Source organism: Chionomys nivalis, chromosome X (assembly GCF_950005125.1).
Source record: "Chionomys nivalis chromosome X, mChiNiv1.1, whole genome shotgun sequence".
Taxonomy (NCBI): domain Eukaryota; kingdom Metazoa; phylum Chordata; class Mammalia; order Rodentia; family Cricetidae; genus Chionomys; species Chionomys nivalis.
In genome coordinates, this window is record NC_080112.1 from 133616056 (window position 1) to 133637013 (window position 20958).

A 20958-nucleotide genomic window follows, 5' to 3' on the forward strand; every position below is an offset into this window, starting at 1 on the left:
TTAAGTCCATTTGATTCATTACCTCCATTAATTCTCTTATTTCTCTGTTAGGTTTCTGTCTAATTGACCTGTCCATTGGTGAGAGAGGAGTGTTAAAGTCTCCTACTATTAATGTGTGCGGTTTGATTGCTGCCTTGAGTTTTAGCAATGTTTCTTTTACGTACGTGGGTGCTTTTATATTAGGGGCATAGATATTCAGGATTGAGACTTCATCCTGATGAATTGTTCCTGTTATGAGTAGAAAATGTACCTCTCCATCTCTTCTGATTGATTTAAGTTTGAAGTCAACTTTGTTAGAAATTAGTATGGCCACACCTGCTTGTTTCTTAGGTCCATTTACTTGATAAGCCTTATCCCAACCCTTTACTCTGAGTAAGTGTCTGTCTTTGTGGTTGAGGTGTGTTTCTTGTAAACAGCAGAATGTTGGATCCTGTTTTCGTATCCAATCTCTTAGTCTGTGCCTTTTTATAGGTGAGTTGAGTCCATTGACATTAAGTGATATTAATGACCAGTGGTTGTTAACTCCGGTCATTTTTTTAGTAGTAAATTTTGTGTGTTTCCCTTCTTCGAGTTGCGCTGGTGAAGGGTCTCTAGTTGTCTGAGATATTGTGGTCATTGTTGGACTCCTTGGTTAGTGATTTTCCTTCTATTACTTTCTGTAAGGCTGGATTTGTGGCTACGTATTGTTTAAATTTATTTTTATCCTGGAAAATTTTGTTTTCTCCATTTATAGTGAACGAAAGTTTGGCTGGGTATAGTAGTCTGGGCTTGCATCCACAGTCTCTTAGTTTCTGCAGTACATCTATCCAGGACCTTCTGGCTTTCATGGTTTCCATAGAGAAGTCAGGTGTAAGTCTGATAGGTTTACCTTTATAAGTAACTTGGCCTTTTTCCTTTGCAGCTCTGAATATTCTTTCTTTGTTCTGTATGCTTTGTGTTTTGATTATTATATGGCGAGGGGATTTTTTTTTTTTTTGATCCAGCCTATTCGGTGTTCTGTATGCTTCTTGAACCTTCATAGGTATATCTTTCTTTAGGTTGGGAAAGTTTTCTTCTATAATTTTATTAAATATATTTTCTGGACCGTTGAGCTGCGCTTCTTCTCCTTCTTCTATTCCTATTATTCTTAGGTTTGGTCTTTTTATTGTGTCCCATATTTCCTGAATGTTTTGTGATGAGAATTTGTTGGCCTTGCTGTTTTCTTTGATCAGCGTGTTTATTTTCTCTATGGTATCTTCAGAATCTGAGATTCTTTCTTCTATCTCTTGTATTCTGTTGGTTATGCTTGCTTCTGTAGTCTCTATTCGTTTACCTAGATTTTCCCTGTCCAGCTGGCCTTCTGTTTGTGTTTTCTTCTTTGCCTCCATTTCAGTTTTTAAGTCTTGAACTGTTTCCATTATCTGTTTGATTGTTTTTCCTTGGTTTCCTAGGGTATCATTCACTGATTTACTCAATTCTTCAAACTTTCTGTTATACTTCTCATCCATTTCTATAAGGGCATTTTTACATGCTGTTTAAGGGCGTCAATCACCTTCATAAAGTCAATTTTTTCTACTTCTTCATGATTAAGGTGTTCATGTCCTCCTGTTGTGAGGTCGCTGGGTTCTGGTGGTTTCATATTATTTTTCATATTGTTGGGTGAATTCTTGCATTGACGCCTGCCCATCTCTTCTTCTGAATGCTCTCCTATGGATCTTCTTTTACAGGATCAGGTCTCCTTGCCTACTGTTGTACCTTCCCAGTGATGGTACTCCCCAGTGATGGTTCTCCTGGTGCTCCAGTGATGTCTCTCCTGGTGACAATATCAGATCTCCGTGCCCAATGATGGCTCTCCTGGTGCCAAGATTAGCTCTCCGTGCCCAATGATGGCTCTCCTGGTGCTGAAATCAGATCTCCGTGCTGGTTGGTGCAGGCAGGCCAGTGAAACAAAGGAACTCCCGCCCGCCTGTTTGCCCTGAGGATTCGCCCCCAGCGCCCAGACAAGCTGAGCTAGGTGGTGTTATGTGCCCAAAGAAGGAAGGGGGCAGAAGGAAGAAGGGTTCTGGATGCAAGCTGGGTGGGATAGGAAGAGAGAGGCAGTCTGCGGGGAGTAGAGTCTCTGCAGGGAGCCCAGGAGGAATGGGGGGGTGAGGAACTTCTGAGTTCCCTGTCCGGGGCTGCTGCTGCAGGTCACAAACTCAAACTCACCCCAATGATGGCTCTCCTGGTACCGAGCTCAGATCTCCATGCTGGTTGGGTAGTTCGTAAACAAAGCGCCTACCTTGCTTGGTGCAGGCAGGCCAGTGAAACAAAGGAACTCCTGTCCGCCTGTTTGCCCTGAGGATTCGCCCCCAGCGCCCAGACAGGCTGAGCTAGGTGGTGTTATGTGCCCAAAGAAGGAAGGGGGCAGAAGGAAGAAGCGCTATAGCCATTATTACACACTAATGTTTGTGTGTTTTTAAAGTATACAAAGGCTTCATGGTTTCTTCACATTCTAACTCAACCCAACTCTAAGCATGGATTTAATAATCTGATGAAGGCAGAGGGATAAATAAACTTCAGAAATTACAGCTTTATTAGGGAAAAGATCAAATCAGGCTCAATCAAAGAAATGAAACTAATAGCACCATTCCAGGAAAGGCAACAGAAATGAGGAATGCCTTTATTTATTTGACATTACTTTCCCCAGATCTTTGTTAGGCACCAGTGACACAGTCTTTGCCATCAGGAAGCTCAGCTCAGTGCCAAAGACAAATTAGGAAAAAAGTTAGTGGGGTTAGGGTTGTTGTGTGCACTCCTGCCACCCACTAGAACAAAGGGTAGGGATCTGTTTCTGGTCTTCAGGTTATGGATTATGCTGTGCTTTCAGAGGATGTGGGAATGCTTTCATAGGGAAATGGCTCTTTATACTTGAAAAATAAAAAGAGGAAAGAAATTAAGTTTTGATCTTCATTCTTTTATATAAGAACACAAATTCAGCTAACAAAGCTGTTCAGCTTTATTGCTAATGCCTGAAATATTCATTAAACTGCTCCTTGGTGGGTATGGGTACAACAGACTTGTGAATCCTTTTGTTTCTAATGGCCAACTCCGGAGGAAAAGAGAAAATAAAAGTCATAAACAGGTTACCTACATCAGGGGCCAGCTGGGAAAACAGAAGTCAAGCTACATATACGAGGGGTAAAGGATTTTGGCAAGGTGTTTATGGTTTGCAGCACCATTAAAAGGTAGGAAACACAAGGTCAAAGTGGACAGTTCTCAAGATTTCTGAGAAGCTGCTGAAATTCTCAAGAATCTCTGAAATCACCTTCAGTCTGTCCCAACCCATCTGCAGTTGTCAAAGACATAATCCTCCCGAGTTCCTTGGGAAGCTTCTGTTAAATCTTGTAACTGTCATGGAGTCTGACTATGGAGAAAAACTAGTTCTGGTTTTTGTTTCATTTAATGTTTTTATTAGCATATATTCATTATGCATGAGTACATTATATGTTAATACATGTACATAATGTGTTTTGGTCAGTTTCACCTCCACTACCATGTCTTGTTCCCTCCCACTCCTGTTAAGTCCGTTGCTCTTCCCAACTTAAGGATTTTCATTAGGGTTGTTTATAGGAACATGGGTAGAAAATTGCTTACTAAAGTATGTGCCTCTTAATAGTGGCTACATTACTAAAGTAAAAGTATTTTCCCTTCACATTAACCATTATCTGTGTAAATCCTCAAGAAGGGTTAGTGCCCTGTGGGATCCCACTCCTACCCTATTTCAAACAGGACTTCTACTTTTTTGTCTTCCAAATTCCTTGCAAATTCCAGAGATTGGTAAACTAATTTTTCTTTTGAGACTGAGATTCTTGTATCTCAGTCAAGGATGAGTTAAACTGATGTGTAGGGGGTGTAGTGTATGTGTTCATATGTATAAGCAGATAGATGTGAATTCTTGTGAAAACTGGAGGTAATTGTTTTCCTTGATCACTATTTTTTGAGACAGGTTCTCTCACTGAACCGGAGCTCACCAATTAGGCTAGGTTAATTGACCAGAAAGTTCCAGGAAGCCACCTGTCTCTGCTTCTCCAGCACTGGGATCATAGTTGCACATTATGCCTGGCTTTTTTTATGTGGATTCTAAGGGTCTAAGCTCAGGTCCCTATATATGTATAGAAAGTACTTTATCAGGCTGGAGAGATGGCTCAGAGGTTAAGAGCATTGATTCCTCTTCCAGAGGTTTGGAGTTCAATTCCCAGCAACCGCATGGTGACTCACAACCATTTGTAATGAGATATGATGCCCTCTCCTGGATGCAGGCATACATTTAGACAAAATACTGTATACATAATAAATAAATCTTTAAAATAAAAAAAAAGTACTTTATCAACTGGACCATCTTTTCAGTGTAGTTGGAGGCTGCTCGCTCATTTTCTGGCCGCCAAGAACTGAAATAATCACAAGAAACTGTATCATTACAACACTGCTTGGCCTATTAGCTCACACTTCTTATTGGCTAGCTCTTGTATCTTAAATTAACTCATTTCTATTAATCTGTGTATCGCCACATGATTGTGTCCTACAGGTAAGGTTCCATCCTGCATCTGGCGTCTGTCTCCTGTGACAGCTACATGGCTTCTCCCTGACTCTGCCTACTCTCTCCTCCTCTATCTGCTTGGCACTCCTGCCTTGCCTTACTCTGTGCTGCAACAGGCCCAAAGCAGATTCTTTATTAACCAATGGTATTCACAGCATAGTGGGGAATCCCACATCATTCCAGCCCAAACATTGCTTCTCCTGCTCCTCTCAAAAGCATGCACTACTCTCAGCTTTATGTAGTGCTGGGGGTCAAATTCAGGGTTTCAGGCATGGTTAGTGAAGCACTCTACCAACTAAACTACATTCCCATTCCCATCTTGACATCATAAAACCAGGTTCTAGAGAAATTTGCATCCCATCTTATCTTTCACTAAGAGAAGATTCCAAGAGGGGGAAGTGATGATGTTGAACTGAAGTTTGATAATCCTCACCCCACATTGAGAGCCCAATTCCTGGTACATAGCTAGAGCTAAGTAAATGGGAACCATCCCTGTCACTACTACTTCAGCCACTGAAAGTCCAAAATTGACCCAAATTAAAAGTGAGAAAAGTAAAAAATTTCACTTTCTAAATAATACCAAGAGCAATTTCATCATTTTGTATTGGGCCAACAATCTATGTATGTAGCCACACTGAAAAATACAATATGCTGGGGATCTAGGTAAAACCTATTTCCTGTGATGAAAAAGTAACAGCAGCAAAAGGAATTCTGTGAGTTTGTGGGGTTCTTAGGAGCCAGAAGAAGAAGCTGATTGATCAGAATGGGGGTTTCTTGTTTATTTTTAAGACTGTAATTTATTTGTCTTTCCCTTCCCTTTCCTCTCTCCAAACCCCTTCTATACCCCTACCTGCTCTTCTTCAAGTTCATGACTTTTTTATTAGTTTTTACTGCAAGCATTTTTATATTTCTATAGACATTCTTAAATATAACCTGTTGAGTTTTTATGTTACATGTATATATGTCTTTGAGGCTGGAAAACAGGTTTTGAAGACAGCACTCGGGAGGCAGAGGCAGGCGGATCTCTGTGAGTTCGAGACCAGCCTGGCCTACAAGAGCTAGTTCCAGGACAGGCTCCAAAGCCACAGAGAAACCCTGTCTCGAAAAACAAAACAAAACAAAACAAAAAGAATAACTTTAAGCCAAAGGCTAAAGACAACATGAGATAAAAAAACAACAAAACAAAATACTGCAGCAGATGGTAGCTAAGAAAAATGAGAAGCCGATTCTGATACCCTCTTCCCAATAATGGAAAGGCCCAACCCTAGAAAGCAATCATGAAAGCCCTCACTTTCTGATACCCTCCCTAGCCTGCCTCCGCTCAGGCCCTGGGTTATTTCTGTGCCATCCAAGGAAATTCATAAGCCTCATGGAACCTCAAAACAGAAATGAAGTTGTTGTAAGAACATAGTTTTAAATCCTTGCCCATTTATGTCTGTGGTCTGAGATTTGTAGCCCAATTATCTTCCAAGATTATTTTACAAATTATTTGAGATTGCTAATTAGTACATCTTAAAGGAGAATGAAGTGTTTTATAAACATAGTGTAAAAATTCACTATAAAACAGTGTATTGCCTATATTTGCTTAACAAAGAAAGAAGTATCCTAGATGTGTCTCAGTTATGAAAATGACTGGCCAGGTGGTGGTGGTGGCGCATGCCTTTAATCTCAGCACTCTGGAGGCAGAGTCAAGAGATCTTTGTGAGTTCAAATCCAGCCTGGTCTACAAGAGCGAGGTCTAGGACAGCCAGGGAAAACACAGAGAAACCTTGTCTCAAAACACCCTCCCCCCAAAAGTACATCATTAACATGAAACACTGTAAGATAACCTTACTATGAGTTCTGTAAAATGTGTTCATTAAAAAAGCAACCAAAGGGGCTGGAGAGATGGCTCAGCCGTTAAAGGCTAGGCTCACAACCAAAAAAGCAACCAAAGCATTTATGTTAAGGATAGTTTAAATGTTTACTCATTACATTTATTTGGACAACAAAAAGTAAAGATAAATGTACTTATCAAAAGCAAGTCTTAAAAGTAGATATTTATTGAGCTAACACAACAGGATTAATCTGTAAAGTTTTGAAGACAGCAAGTGTACAATAAAATATTCAGTACCATCATGAAATTATCTTGCAGTATACAATTTTCACAGAAGATATACACATTATATCTCAAACCACGGGAACTATTTTGAGTACTTTATACAAATAAAGGGCATTGTTTGGACTTGAAATGCAATGAAGTACTTGCCTAGCATGTATGAGCCTTAAAATTCAATCCTTCCAATTCCAAAATAAAAAGCCAATAAATATCAAATGTGACATTCAACCCTAACTTTTAATTTTAGTCACCCAAAATTTAAATTTAATTCCTCTAATTTTTCAGATGTTTAGCAGTTACATAGTCCTGGTGACTACCACAATGAACAACTTAAGTTACTTGTATTTCCATTTCTGTAGAAAATGTTATTGGAGGACTTTTCCAAATAACTTATATAAGCAATGGTCATATGTCCTGAAAACAGAACATCTTAATCTTGTATTTTTTTCAAAAAGGACAAATTTAATTTGAAATCTGTAGATGAGGTTTGGAGTTAATTCTTGTCCAGCATATAATTTCACTTTTCTTTTTAATTGTTTTTTAACTACCAAATAGTTGGATGTATTTCTGAAGGACAATGTTATGTTTTGATGTGTGTTTATAGCATGGATTTTTATTTCTGTTATATTCGTGAAACACATTAAACTGAATGGTGAAGCTGGAGTGAGTCTAAATAATTCTTGTCAAAATTCTTTTGGATGTAGACCTCAATAACAACCAATAAAAAACAAAACACAAACATTCTTTTGTCTAATTATGGGAGATTTTTAGAACTCTACTTTGAAAACCTTTGTAAGCACAGCATTAAAATAAAAATGTACATAAACACACTATAGTTTTGTTAAGTTAAAGGAAAAACTTATTTGCTTACTTATTTATATAGAAGCCAGAACCTTAAAACATCTATTTCTTTGGTTCTTTTGGTGCCAGGATTTAACCTAGAGTCTTGTGCATATAAACATGTGTTCTACCACTGAGCAATTTCCACAGCTATCTACAACGTCTAATACGTCAGGAATAATCTGTATAAAGTCATACTACTTTGTACTAAAACTCCAAAAATTGAATTTAGTTTTCAAAAAAGTTGTGTGTTTGTGTGTGTATGTGTGTATGTGTGTGTGTGTACATACATACATGTGTATACCTTCTATAATTGGTCCCAAAAACATGACTATCTCTCACAGGTTGTGAAAATAACAGGACTTCAAAGCAGCTATACTATTTAACTGACTTACAGTGTCATACTTTTCACTAGATTTTTTCTCTGATTTATTAAAACTCTGAAGTTAGTCAAGGTCAACTATGTAAGATCGAATTTTTGGTTATACCGAAAATTTTCATGAGAAAATTTTGTTTAGTGAGAAATTTAAAATTTACTTCGAGTGCATACAATTTTTGAAATGTTTAAAGATAAAAGATGGCATTATGACTAATAAAATGTTTCCTAAACACAAATATTCAAATAATAGAATTATTCCTGTGGCTAAAACATCCAATAATTTTCTCTATAACAAGGAACTTACTTAAAAAAACAAAATATTATCACGAGCAAGATGGATGTTTTTCACTTTTCCAATATTCGTGCTCGTATCCTTTAAGACAGTAGTTCTCAACTTTCCTAATGTGACCCTTTAATACAGTTCCTCATGTTGTGCTGCTTCATAACTATAGTTTTTCTACTGCTGTGAATCATAACTTAAGTATCTAATATGCAGGATATCTGATATGCCTCCCCAAAAGGGGTTGAGACTCATAGGTTGAGAACCATTGCTTTAAGAGCACTTTTCTCTGAATTTCTGACCAATGTTGTCTTATACATGAAACATTGTCAGTTTAAGTTTGTGTGCATTTGACTAGTAGAATATATCTGAAAATGGGAAATATATTAAAAATTTTACCCAGAATTCCTGAAACCAAAAATAATTTCAGTGCCTGAATTTGGTAAGATTCTTGCTATTCACAGACATTGTTTAATTTTAGTTACTGAAAGGAATGCCAACTCCCCTGGCAGTTTTCTGTATTCAAACTGAGCAAACTTGTGTGATAAAATGTTATCAAGAGGTAATTTAAGGAATTATCAGGAGTAAATCAAGGCATCTAGGTTTTTTTTCCCTGAAAGGCTTACGTCAAATAAATGCGGCAGCAATCTTATAATTATATACAATGTATAGAAAAGCCACTCAAGATGTTCTGGCTTAAGTAAATAATACGTCCTTTATGAATGAACCCATTTATACCTAAGTTCTAAAGGGTCAACTCACTTGGCAAATTTCTACTGTATGCGAGTTATGCTTAAAAGATTATGGATTGTCCTAAGTATAGTTCTCTACTGACATGTGTGTTGCTTACACTCATCTTTCTTCCATCACTAAGTGCTAAGTATACCACCCTCTATCTATATTCAAATAACCGTGTAAAATGAAAAAGCATGGGATAAAACCGGACTCTCTGAATATGGTGGACAATGAGGGCTGATGAGAAGCCAAGGACAATGGCACTGGGTTTTGATCCTACTGCATGTACTGGCTTTGTGGGAGCCTAGCCAGTTTGGATGCTCACCTTCCTAGACCTGGATGGAGGGGGGAGGACCTTGGACTTCCCACAGGGCAGGGAACTCTGACTGCTCTTTGGACTGGAGAGGGAGGGGGAGAGGAGTAGGGGGAGGGGAGAGGAATGGGAGGAGGGGGGAGGAGGGGGGGAGGGGGAAAGGAGTGGGAGGAGGGGGAAGGAGTGAGGGAGGGGAAGAGGAGGGGGCCGGGGAGGGGGGCGGGGAGAGGGGGGCGGGAGGAGGCAGAAATTTTTTCAATAATAATAATAAAAGAATCTAAAAAATGAATTTCCTAGTATTATCCTAACTGGTGGCTCAAGACAGCAGTATATTGCTTCACACTTTGTCCAGAGACAAAAGTATTTCTTGAAAGCAGAAGATATTTTGTCAATTATTTGGTAGTCAATTCAAAATTTTGTCATTATGACAGGTTAATTAGAGTAATACAACTTCAGAAACAGAAATGATCTGTTTTAGAAAAATGGGTAGGTAAGTGCTTCAGTTAGTTTCATCAGACTCTTTGGTCACCTCCATGGAAAGAGCTGCTGCTAGAAATTAGTAATGGCATTAGAATGCTAGAAATTAGTAAATGAAACATCTTGGGTCTTGTCTAAGAGTTTGGAGACAGATGTTGATGGCTGTCACACACAATTTCCAATAATATCCAGTTTCTTCTAGATCGTAATCGGGGTAGTTGTCCTGAAGAAATTCTGGTGGTAAAGATTCAAAACAGAACAGTTACTTGGAAATCACTTCTCAGAGAAACTAATTCATGCACTCTTAGTTTTCCTCCTTTACTGTCATTTCCCCCATTTTTCAGTGCTGGGAATCAAACCCAGGTCTACCACTGAACTGAACCCCCAAACAAGGATCTTAAGAATTTAATGAACTGAAATGCATGCATTGCAACCATTATTTAATGAGCTGGATTAATCTTTTTATCTGAAGAAAGAATTACATAAAATATCATCTCAACTAAAAATAATCTCCAACAAACTCATTACATGCCAGAACAGAAATCCTCAGCTGTTTTAATAATCAAAATCAACACTCCTTATTGTTAAGCGTCTCAATCATGCATCTAACCTATTCATTATCTCAAAACCAACTATCTTAAATCGTTGAAATGTATGAGAAACTGCAGTGTCTTCACACTTGGAGACCCAGGAAGCTAGCAGTGCTTTTTTTGCTACTGATGGCCTATCTCTCACAAAAAGAATCAGGAGGTTTAAATCTTCCATTCAGAAGAAGACAGTGCATAAGGAAAGGTGAGAAAGCCACATCATTCAAGAACTGTTCTTAGAGAAAGTGGCAAAACAAGGGTAAATGGAGAGAAGAGCTATTTATTCGTATATCAAAGCTTCTCTCAAATGCTTTTGCAGGTTAATGCCTCACTGTCTTTGATCCTTTAAACTCTGGTGGCCCTGACATGTCAGAAGTTGTTTGTAACATTGTTCTATTTCTGTTTCTGCAAAATTAATAAGCCAATAAATCAGGACAACACTGATAACAAAGCACCAATTCAAAATGTTTAGCAATACATGTGTTAAAAGGTTTCACACCCCAAATACTACTGAGATCAGCAGTAGTGTAAAAGGAAGCTTCTGTACTATGTCACTGGATTCAGTAGCAGACTGTATTCTGATTAATGTTTTTATTCCTGGGTGTATTTGTGCTGGTACACATGTGTGTAAGGAAGCCAGAGTACAGACAACCTTGGGTGTCATCCTAGGCATGCCATGGAGTATATTTGAGACAAGGTCTCTTACTGGCCTAGAACTCACCAATTAAGCTAGAATGACTGGCTATCAAGCCTCAAAGAGTTTTCTGTCTCTGTCTTCCCAGTCCTGGGATTATGAATGTATACCACAATGTCCTGTTTTTTTACATGGGTTCTGAGAAGCAAACTCAGAGATCTTCACGCTTGCAAAGCAAGCATGTTTTACTGGACGACCTATCTCCCCATCCCCTGATGGACACTTTTATAAAACTAAAAACAAGTCATGTGTCCATGACTAAAAGCTGTAGCAGATAGCGAACACCATGTACTATATTATTAGTGTAGGTTTCAGCTGTTTGTTTTAAAGGTGAAAAACAACTGACTGAGACTATAGCAAATGCTTACAAAGGGAGCTGTAATTTAGGTTTCTTTAGCTTAGCCTGAAATATCAGTGCTGTTCTAATTTGCTGGAAATGGAATTATGTGGTATGAGGAAGAACCAAAGATGTATCACAGGAGGTCAGGTTTGGAATCAGAAGTATGTATATCTATGTTGAGCATTAGCAACACAAGAAGTGTTCTATTTCCTCCTGTGTCTAAATTTAAGACCTCACAGAATTTTGGAAGAAAGATTTCTTACTTCATTTACATGTGTTATAGGTGTAGAACAGACACCAGGAAAATTCTGCAAATCAATGAAAGCCTTCACTTTGAACCCTGTGCTTCAGTTAATGAGTTACAATACCTATGTCAGACCATTGTCAGTAGAGCCTTCCCTATCTTAGTTAAGCCCATTCAAGACAGAGCAGTTAGCCTTCAAAAGCCAAATGCAAAGAGAGAATTACAAATCATGAACTTTACTAGTCCTCAGTGAAAGACTTAGTAAAACATCAATATCTCTGAGGAAAGACAAATAAATTTGATTCTTCTTTTTGCCCTTTTCCCCTAATACCACTGGCTTGCATTTATTCTCTTATAGTCTACATGTAACAAACCTTTGAGAGCATCAATCCTATTGGAATCAAGGGCAAACAGGCCACAATCTATATTGCCATAGACATTACTTCTAATAAGGATTTCCTCTGGAAACAAGTGGAGAATGATGTATTTGGCTGACAGATCTGGGCGCAATCGGGCTTTTGCTATTTTCAGTACTGAATATGGTATCTGTATATTTCTAGATGGATCTCCGAGATATACTAGAGGCAAAACAGAAAGACAGAGATAAGATTGTACTTTTAAAATGCACTTTTAGAGAAATTAATTTTTCCATATTTTTAGTTTCAAGAATTAGAATACTTAAAATAATTAAACATTAAGTTTCTAGCGTTTTGATTTTATAGGTTTTTGAGCTTTTCTGAGAGTAAGTAAAAACAAGAAATTTGGTGGAGAAAAAGGTGGAAAGGATCTGGGAGGACTAGGAGGAGGGTAAATAATATGATTAAAATACATTGATGTTTTAAATTCTTTGAAATGATTTTAAAACATAACTTAAAAATGTAAATTATTTTTAAAAATTGGTATATAATGAGACATAAAAAGTGAGACATAGGGCTGGAGAGATGGCTCAGTGGTTAAGAGCATTGCCTGCTCTTCCAAAGGTCCTGAGTTCAATTCCCAGCAACCACATGGTGGCTCACAACCATCTGTAATGAGGTCTGGTGCCCTCTTCTGGCTTGCAGGCATATACACAGACAGAATATTGTATACATAATAAATAAATAAATATTAAAAAAAAAAGTGAGACATATATTACTGCTAGCATATGCTAACATTGCTCAAAAAGATGACTTTGTGTTCTGCTACCTTCTGGCATGCAATAAGTACTAAAATTAAGTTTAGGTAAATTTAGTTGATAAATTCTAAACAAGCTTATGTATTATTTCCCTACTCACAAGAAAGACTTTCAAAAATAAGCAACATAATTCTTACTGTTCCATTTAAGCTTTAAAAAGTAGGTTTTCTATTTAGTAATACAACCATCTCTACACAAACAACAAACTCTGGATTGTCATAGATAACATATTTTAGATATAATAGAACTGAAAAATTATTTTTCAACTCTATAGATTATTAGCATATACTTTCCCCAATGATTGAAATCAATCATATGTGAAAATTACTATGCATTAGATAGGACAAAAGGTTATTTGTGGACAAAAATGTCTCAAAGAAAAATGGTATGATTTTTACAAGTCAATAAGTATTTTTGTCTTATAACAGTCATCATTCAATGCATAGGAGTACATATGTTGAATCACACACATTAAAAGAGAGTAGATTATTGAGAACCTTCTCATTGGGCCCAAAGCCTTAATTATACTAAGATGATAATTTAGTTCCACAGAACCTAAGAAAATATTGGATATAGTATTTAAATGAAGGTAAGTAGCCCTGTGGTGGGTAAGCTACTCCTAAAAATAAATTTTCAACAAAAGGCAACAAATAAAGAAAGGAATCAGTTAAATAAATTGGAATATACCAACTCTGGAATGTTATAAGCCAATATAGAGCAATGATTATAAAGACTGTTCTAATGTTTCAAATACTCATAAGAAAAAAATCTTGGAGAAAATGCTGTAAAACTCTAAAATAACTCTGAGGCCTCTCAGCCTTAATGCTTTCACCCCTCCCCTGGGAACCAGGAATCTAACAATTACCCACACACGTACTGAAATGGTGGGAACCTTCCATCTCCCTGAGTCTTTGTGAATGTTCTCCAGATAGAACTCAGTTATTGAAATTGGGGCAAAATAACCCTTAAGATGTTGACTCAGTTCTTGATGTTTTGGCTCAGTCCCTGGGAGGGAGGTCAAAGTAACCCTCAAATGTTTCCTCTTACCTCACCTGATCTGGCAACTGCCCTCCTCCAGCCCTGGCTCAGACCAATTATTGTTAATAGCCCTTTAAATAAGCCAATCCCAATAGTTGGAAAACAACCCCCGAGTCCCCCCTCCTTGTTTCTATGGCTTTTTCCTTTAAAAGTAGCCTGTACCAGCTATTCAGAGTCTTTTGGCTTCTCGAATGCTGAAAGACCCTGTCCTGACAGAATTAAAAATCCTCATGCTTTTACATCAACTATGGTGTGAGGGTGGTCTCTTGCGGGGAACTCCTCCTGGTAGTTGGACTTCAGGGTCCAACAATGTAAGTACCCACAATAGTCTCAAAAGCTTTCTTGAACACAAACTCTTCCCCCCTTTTAAATTATTTTATAATTTTAAAAATAGAACAGCATAAAAATTCTGCACAAACTATCATAGCCAGCTGGTTCAATGTGCTTAGTGAGAGTGAGGTTAGGGTTAGAAAACAGTGAACCATGTTCCTCCAAAAGAAATTTCATTTGTCACTATTGTGGTTGATCTGGCTCTTGCCAACATGAAGCTCCAATTGTTTTGTTTGTTTTTTGCTTCTTTGTCTGGTAGTTTTCATTGTTGATTAATTCAATCAGTTAGTCCAGGTACAGCTTTAACATATACAGCAGTTAAATTACTCATATGATGAAAATTGTGTTTCCACATAATTCCCTTTGAACATGATTTCCAGTAACAGTCTACTGAGTGCTGACATGAATGCCAGGGTAGAGACCACCCTAGGGACCACTCATTTTCTAGTGATGTCAAAGGCCAGCATCCTGGGGAGAATGTCATGGAAAGCACAGTGGCTGGTGGCTCAGTTACTTAGAACCACTGACACTTGACACAGTACACAGTTGGTAGTGAGAGTACAATGCCCTAAGAAACAGGATTTGGTCATTTCCACTCAAACCCCTTATGGAGTGAGCACCACCAGTGTGCCATCCACAGAGACCAAAATTAAAAGCTGATTCAGCTGTAGCTCCTTCCTGTCACCTGTGGAGGACAGAGCCGATGGTGTCTTATCTAAGAACTCTCACCAGACAAAATGTCATCAGAAGATAGCTCTTCAGGAAGAATAATAAATTCAACATAACATTTAAAATAATCAATGCCAGATCCTAGTATCTTTGTTTCATTAGCTCATCACTATAAGTTTAAGTTGTTACAATTTCTTACAAAAGTTTTTTAACAAGCATAGAAATAGAAAATAGTACAATAAAGCCTACAAATGTATTACCAAGATCCACTGACCAAATTGAATTTAGAACTTGTTTTTAGAACTCACCTACTACCTAGTTTGCCCATCTTGGTGGCGCACGCCTTTAATCCCAGCACTGGGGATGCAGAGGCAGGTGGAGCTCTATGAGTTCAAGGCCAGCCTGTTCTACAGAGAGAGTTCCAGGACAGCTAGGGCTGTTTCACAGAAAATCCCTGTCTCGAAAAAGCAAAAAGCCAAAACCAAACAAAAACAAAGAAACAAACGATTTCACTAAGGCTACCAACCCAGAGCAGTGAGTCCCTGACCAGAGGGCAGGCCTCAAGGTCCCCGCCAGGGAAAGCGGGCCCCTGCTGCTGGGGCTGCAGTCTCTGCTGTGATCTGCTGGACCTGCTCTGCCTGCGCCCTACTTCCCTTAGTCCCTGGCTCATTGGGGCATCCAGGAGTTCCTGTGTAGCTGCCGAGAAGTTTCATCGGGACGGGTGAGTGTGTGCTATCCTGGGGCGGACTGTCCCGGTAGAGAGCACAAACACCCCTCCCCCAGCTCCTGCTGCAGGGCTTGCTCTCCTACACACCCGCCCCCACCCCCACCCCCAAACCTGCCTTGTCTGCAAGGTCCTTAGCTGTGGAACAGTTTCCTGCCATTTCACTAAGGCTACCAACCCAGAGCAGTGAGTTCTTGACTAGAGGGCAGGCCTCAAGGTCCCCGCCAGGGAAAGCGGCCCCTGCTGCTGGGGCTGCAGTCTCTGCTGTGATCTGCTGGACCTGCTCTGCCTGCGCCCTACTTCCCTTAGTCCCTGGCTCATTGGGGCATCCAGGAGTTCCTGTGTAGCTGCCGAGAAGTTTCATCGGGACGGGTGAGTGTGTGCTATCCTGGGGCGGACTGTCCCGGTAGAGAGCACAAACACCCCTCCCCCAGCTCCTGCTGCAGGGCTTGCTCTCCTACACACCCGCCCCCACCCCCACCCCCAAACCTGCCTTGTCTGCAAGGTCCTTAGCTGTGGAACAGTTTCCTGCCATTTCACTAAGGCTACCAACCCAGAGCAGTGAGTCCCTGACTAGAGGGCAGGCCTCAAGGTCCCCGCCAGGGAAAGCGGGGCCCCTGCTGCTGGGGCTGCAGTCTCTGCTGTGATCTGCTGGACCTGCTCTGCCTGCGCCCTACTTCCATTAGTCCCTGGCTCATTGGGGCATCCAGGAGTTCCTGTGTAGGTGCCAAGAAGTTTCATCGGGACGGGTGAGTGTGTACTATCCTGGGGCGGACGGTCCCGGTAGAGAGCACAAACGCCCCTACACTAAGGCTACCCAACCAGAGCAGCGGGCAGGCCTCAGCAACCCCCGAAAGGGAGCGCAGGCACCTCCAGCTTGTACTGCAGTGTCGCCTGTGTTCTACTGGACCCCGCCCGACCCCTTGCATTCGGCCTTCTTTACGCGGGTCATTGGAATACCACGCATCCATGTTTTGGTGTTGAGGAGTTCACCTGGAAGGGAACGGTTCCTGCCCCTACACTGAGGAGATACACCTAGAGAGTTAGTCACAGCAAAGACTGGTCCAAGACATCAGGCCTCTCCTGGCTCCATTTGAAGGAAAAGATGGGCAGGCGCCAATGCAAGAATTCCCCCAACAACTTGAAAGGCAACGTGACATCACCAGGATCCAGGAATCCCGAAATGAGAAGTCTAAACCCTAATACAGAAGAATTAGAAGAATTCGACTCAAAAGTGAATTTTATGAAAATAATAGAGGACCTTAAACAGGAGGTGAAAAACTGCCACAACCAATTAGAGATTACAAACAAAAAGGTAGAGGAAATGAATAAATATCTCAAAGATACCCAAGAAAACCAAGAGAAACAAGAAAAAGTAATCAAACAGGTAAGGGAAACGGTTCAAGACTTGAAGAACGAAGTGGAAGTAATAAAGAAAACACAAACCGAGGGAAGGATGGAGATGGAAAATTTGAATAAACAAACAGGAACTACAGAGACAAGTACCACCAACAGATTACAAGAGATAGAAGAAAGAATCTCAGACACTGAAGATACCATAGAGAAAATAAACACTCTCATCAAAGAAAACAGCATGACCAACAAATTCTCATCACAAAACATTCAGGAAATCTGGGACACAATAAAAAGACCAAACCTAAGAATAATAGGGATAGAAGAAGGAGAAGAAGTACAGCTCAATGGTCCAGAAAATATATTTAATAAAATTATAGAAGAAAACTTTCCCAACCTTAAGAAAGATATTCCTTTGAAGGTCCAAGAAGCATACAGAACACCAAATCGACTGGATCAAAAAAAAACATCTCCTCGTCATATAATAATCAAAACACAAAACATACAGAATAAAGAAAGAATATTAAGAGCTGCAAAGGAAAAAGGTCAAGTTACCTATAAAGGTAAACCTATCAGACTTACACCTGATTTCTCTATGGAAACCATGAATGCCAGAAGGTCCTGGATAGATATACTGCAGAAACTACGAGACCATGGATGCAAGCCCAGACTACTATACCCAGCCAAGCTTTCGTTCACTATAAATGGAGAAAACAAAGTTTTCCAGGATAAAAACAAATTTAAACAATACGTAGCCACAAATCCAGCCCTTCAGAAAGTAATAGAAGGAAAATCACAAACCAAGGAGTCCAACAATGCCCACAATAACTCAGACATCTAAAGACCCTTCACCAGCACAACTTGAAGAAGGGAAACACACAAACTCTACTACCAAAGGAAAGAAAGAAAGAAAGGAAAAATGACCGGAGTTAACAACCACTGGTCATTAATATCACTTAATATCAATGGACTCAACTCACCTATAAAGAGGCACAGGCTAAGAGATTGGATACGAAAACAGGATCCAACATTCTGCTGCTTACAAGAAACACACCTCAACCACAAAGACAGACATCTACTCAGAGTAAAGGGCTGGGAAAAGGTTTATCAAGCAAACGGACCTAAGAAACAAGCAGGTGTGGCCATACTAATTTCTAAGAAAGTTGACTTCAAACTAAAATCAATCAAAAGAGATGGAGATGGACATTTTTTACTCATAACAGGAACAATTCACCAGGATGAAATCTCAATCCTGAATATATATGCCCCTAATATAAAAGCACCCACTTATGTAAAAGAAACGTTACTAAAACTCAAGGCAGTCATCAAACCACACACACTAATAGTAGGAGATTTCAACACTCCTCTCTCACCAATGGACAGGTCAATCAAACAGAAACCTAACAGAGAAATAAGAGGATTAAGGGAGGTAATGAATCAAATGGACTTAACAGACATCTATAGAACATTCCACCCAAATAGGAAAGAATATACCTTCTTCTCTGCAGCTCATGGAACCTTCTCGAAAATAGACCACATACTCGGTAACAAAGCAAACTTACACAGTTACAAAAAAATATCGGTAACCACCTGTGTCTTATCAGATCACCATGGATTAAAGTTAGAATTCAACAACAATGCTATCCCCAGAAAGCCTATGAACTCATGGAAACTGGACAGTCAACTACTGAACCTCACCTGGATCAAGGAAGAAATAAAGAAAGAAATTAAAGTCTTTCTTGAATTCAATGAAAATGAAGACTCAACATACTCAAACCTATGGGACACTATGAAAGCAGTGCTAAGAGGAAAATTCATAGCATTAAGTGCCCACTTAAAGAAAACGGAGAAAGCACACATTGGAGACTTAATAGCCCACCTGAAAGCTTTAGAAAAAAAAGAAGCAGACTCACCTAGGAGAAGTAGAAGACTGGAAATAATCAAATTGAGGGCTGAAATCAACAAAATAGAAACACAGAAAACAATCCAAAGAATCAATGAAACAAAAAGCTGGTTCATGGAGAAAATCAATAAGATTGATAAACCCCTATCCAAACTAATCAAACGGCGGAGAGAGAATACGCAAATTAACAAAATCAGAAACGAAAAGGGAGACATAACCACAGACTCAGAGGAAATTCAGAGAATCATTAGATCTTACTACAAAAATCTGTATGCCACAAAATTGGAAAATGTTATAGAAATGGACACTTTTTTAGATAAGTACCATATACCAAAGTTAAACCAGGACCAGGTGAACAATCTAAATAGACCTGTTAGTCGCGAAGAATTAGAAGTTGTTATAAAAAACCTCCCCACCAAAAAAAGCCCAGGTCCAGATGGCTTCAATGCAGAATTCTACCAGAACTTCCAAGAAGACCTAATACCTATACTCCTTAATGTATTTCACAATATTGAAACAGAGAAGTCATTGCCAAATTCCTTTTATGAAGCTGAAGTTACTCTGATACCAAAACCACACAAAGACACAACCAAGAAAGAGAACTACAGGCCAATCTCACTCATGAACATCGACGCAAAAATACTCAATAAAATACTGGCAAACCGAATCCAAGAACACATCAGAAAAATTATCCATTATGATCAAGTAGGCTTCATCCCAGAGATGCAGGGCTGGTTCAACATACGAAAATCTATCAATGTAATCCATCATATAAATAAACTGAAAGAAAAAAACCATATGATCATTTCATTAGATGCTGAAAAAGCATTTGACAAAATTCAACATCCCTTTATGATAAAGGTCTTAGAGAGATTAGGAATACAAGGGTCGTTCCTAACTATAATAAAAGCTATTTATAGCAAGCCGTCAGCTAACATCAAATTAAATGGAGAGAAACTCAAAGCTATTCCACTAAAATCAGGAACACGACAAGGTTGTCCACTCTCTCCATACCTCTTTAATATAGTGCTTGAAATTCTAGCAATAGCAATAAGACAACATAAGGGGATCAAAGGGATTCAAATCGGAAAGGAAGAAGTTAAACTTTCATTATTTGCAGACGATATGATAGTGTACATAAGCGACCCCAAAAACTCCAGCAAAGAACTCCTTCAGCTGATAAACACCTTTAGTAGCGTTGCAGGATACAAGATCAATTCCAAAAAATCAGTTGCCCTCCTATACACAAAGGATAAGGAAGCAGAGATGGAAATCAGAGAAGCATCACCCTTCACGATAGCCACAAATAGCATAAAATATCTTGGGGTAACCCTAACCAAGGAAGTAAAGGATCTATTTGACAAGAACTTTAAGTCAATGAAGAAAGAAATTGAGGAGGATACCAGAAAATGGAAGGATCTCCCTTGCTCTTGGATAGGGAGGATCAACATAGTAAAAATGGCAATTCTACCAAGGGCAATTTATAGATTCAATGCAATCCCCATTAAAATCCCATCAAAATTCTTCACAGATCTTGAGAGGACAATAATCAACTTTATATGGAGAAACAAAAAACCCAGGATAGCCAAAACAATCTTATATAATAAAGGATCGTCTGGAGGCATTACCATCCCTGACCTCAAACTCTATTACAGAGCCTCAGTATTGAAAACAGTTTGGTATTGGCATAAAAACAGAGAAGTCGACCAATGGAACCGAGTAGAAGACCCTGATTTTAACCCACAAACTTATGAACACCTAATTTTTGATAAAGGAGCTAAAAGTATTCAATGGAAAAAAGAGAGCATCTTCAACAAATGGTGCTGGCAGAACTGGTTGTCAACGTGTAGAAGAATAAAAATAGATCCATATCTATCACCATGCACAAAACTCAAGTCCAAATGGATTAAAGACCTCAATATTAGTCTGAACACACTGAACCTGATAGAAGAAAAAGTTGGAAGTACTCTACAACATATGGGTACAGGAGATCACTTCCTACGTTTATCCCCAGCAGCACAGACATTAAGGGCAACATTGAATAAATGGGACCTCCTGAAACTGAGTAGCTTCTGTAAAGCAAAGGACACTGTCACTAAGACAAAAAGGCAACCCACTGACTGGGAGAAGATCTTCACCAACCCTGCAACAGACAAAGGTCTGATCACCAAAATATATAAAGAACTCAAGAAACTAAACTTTAAAATGCTAATGAACCCAAT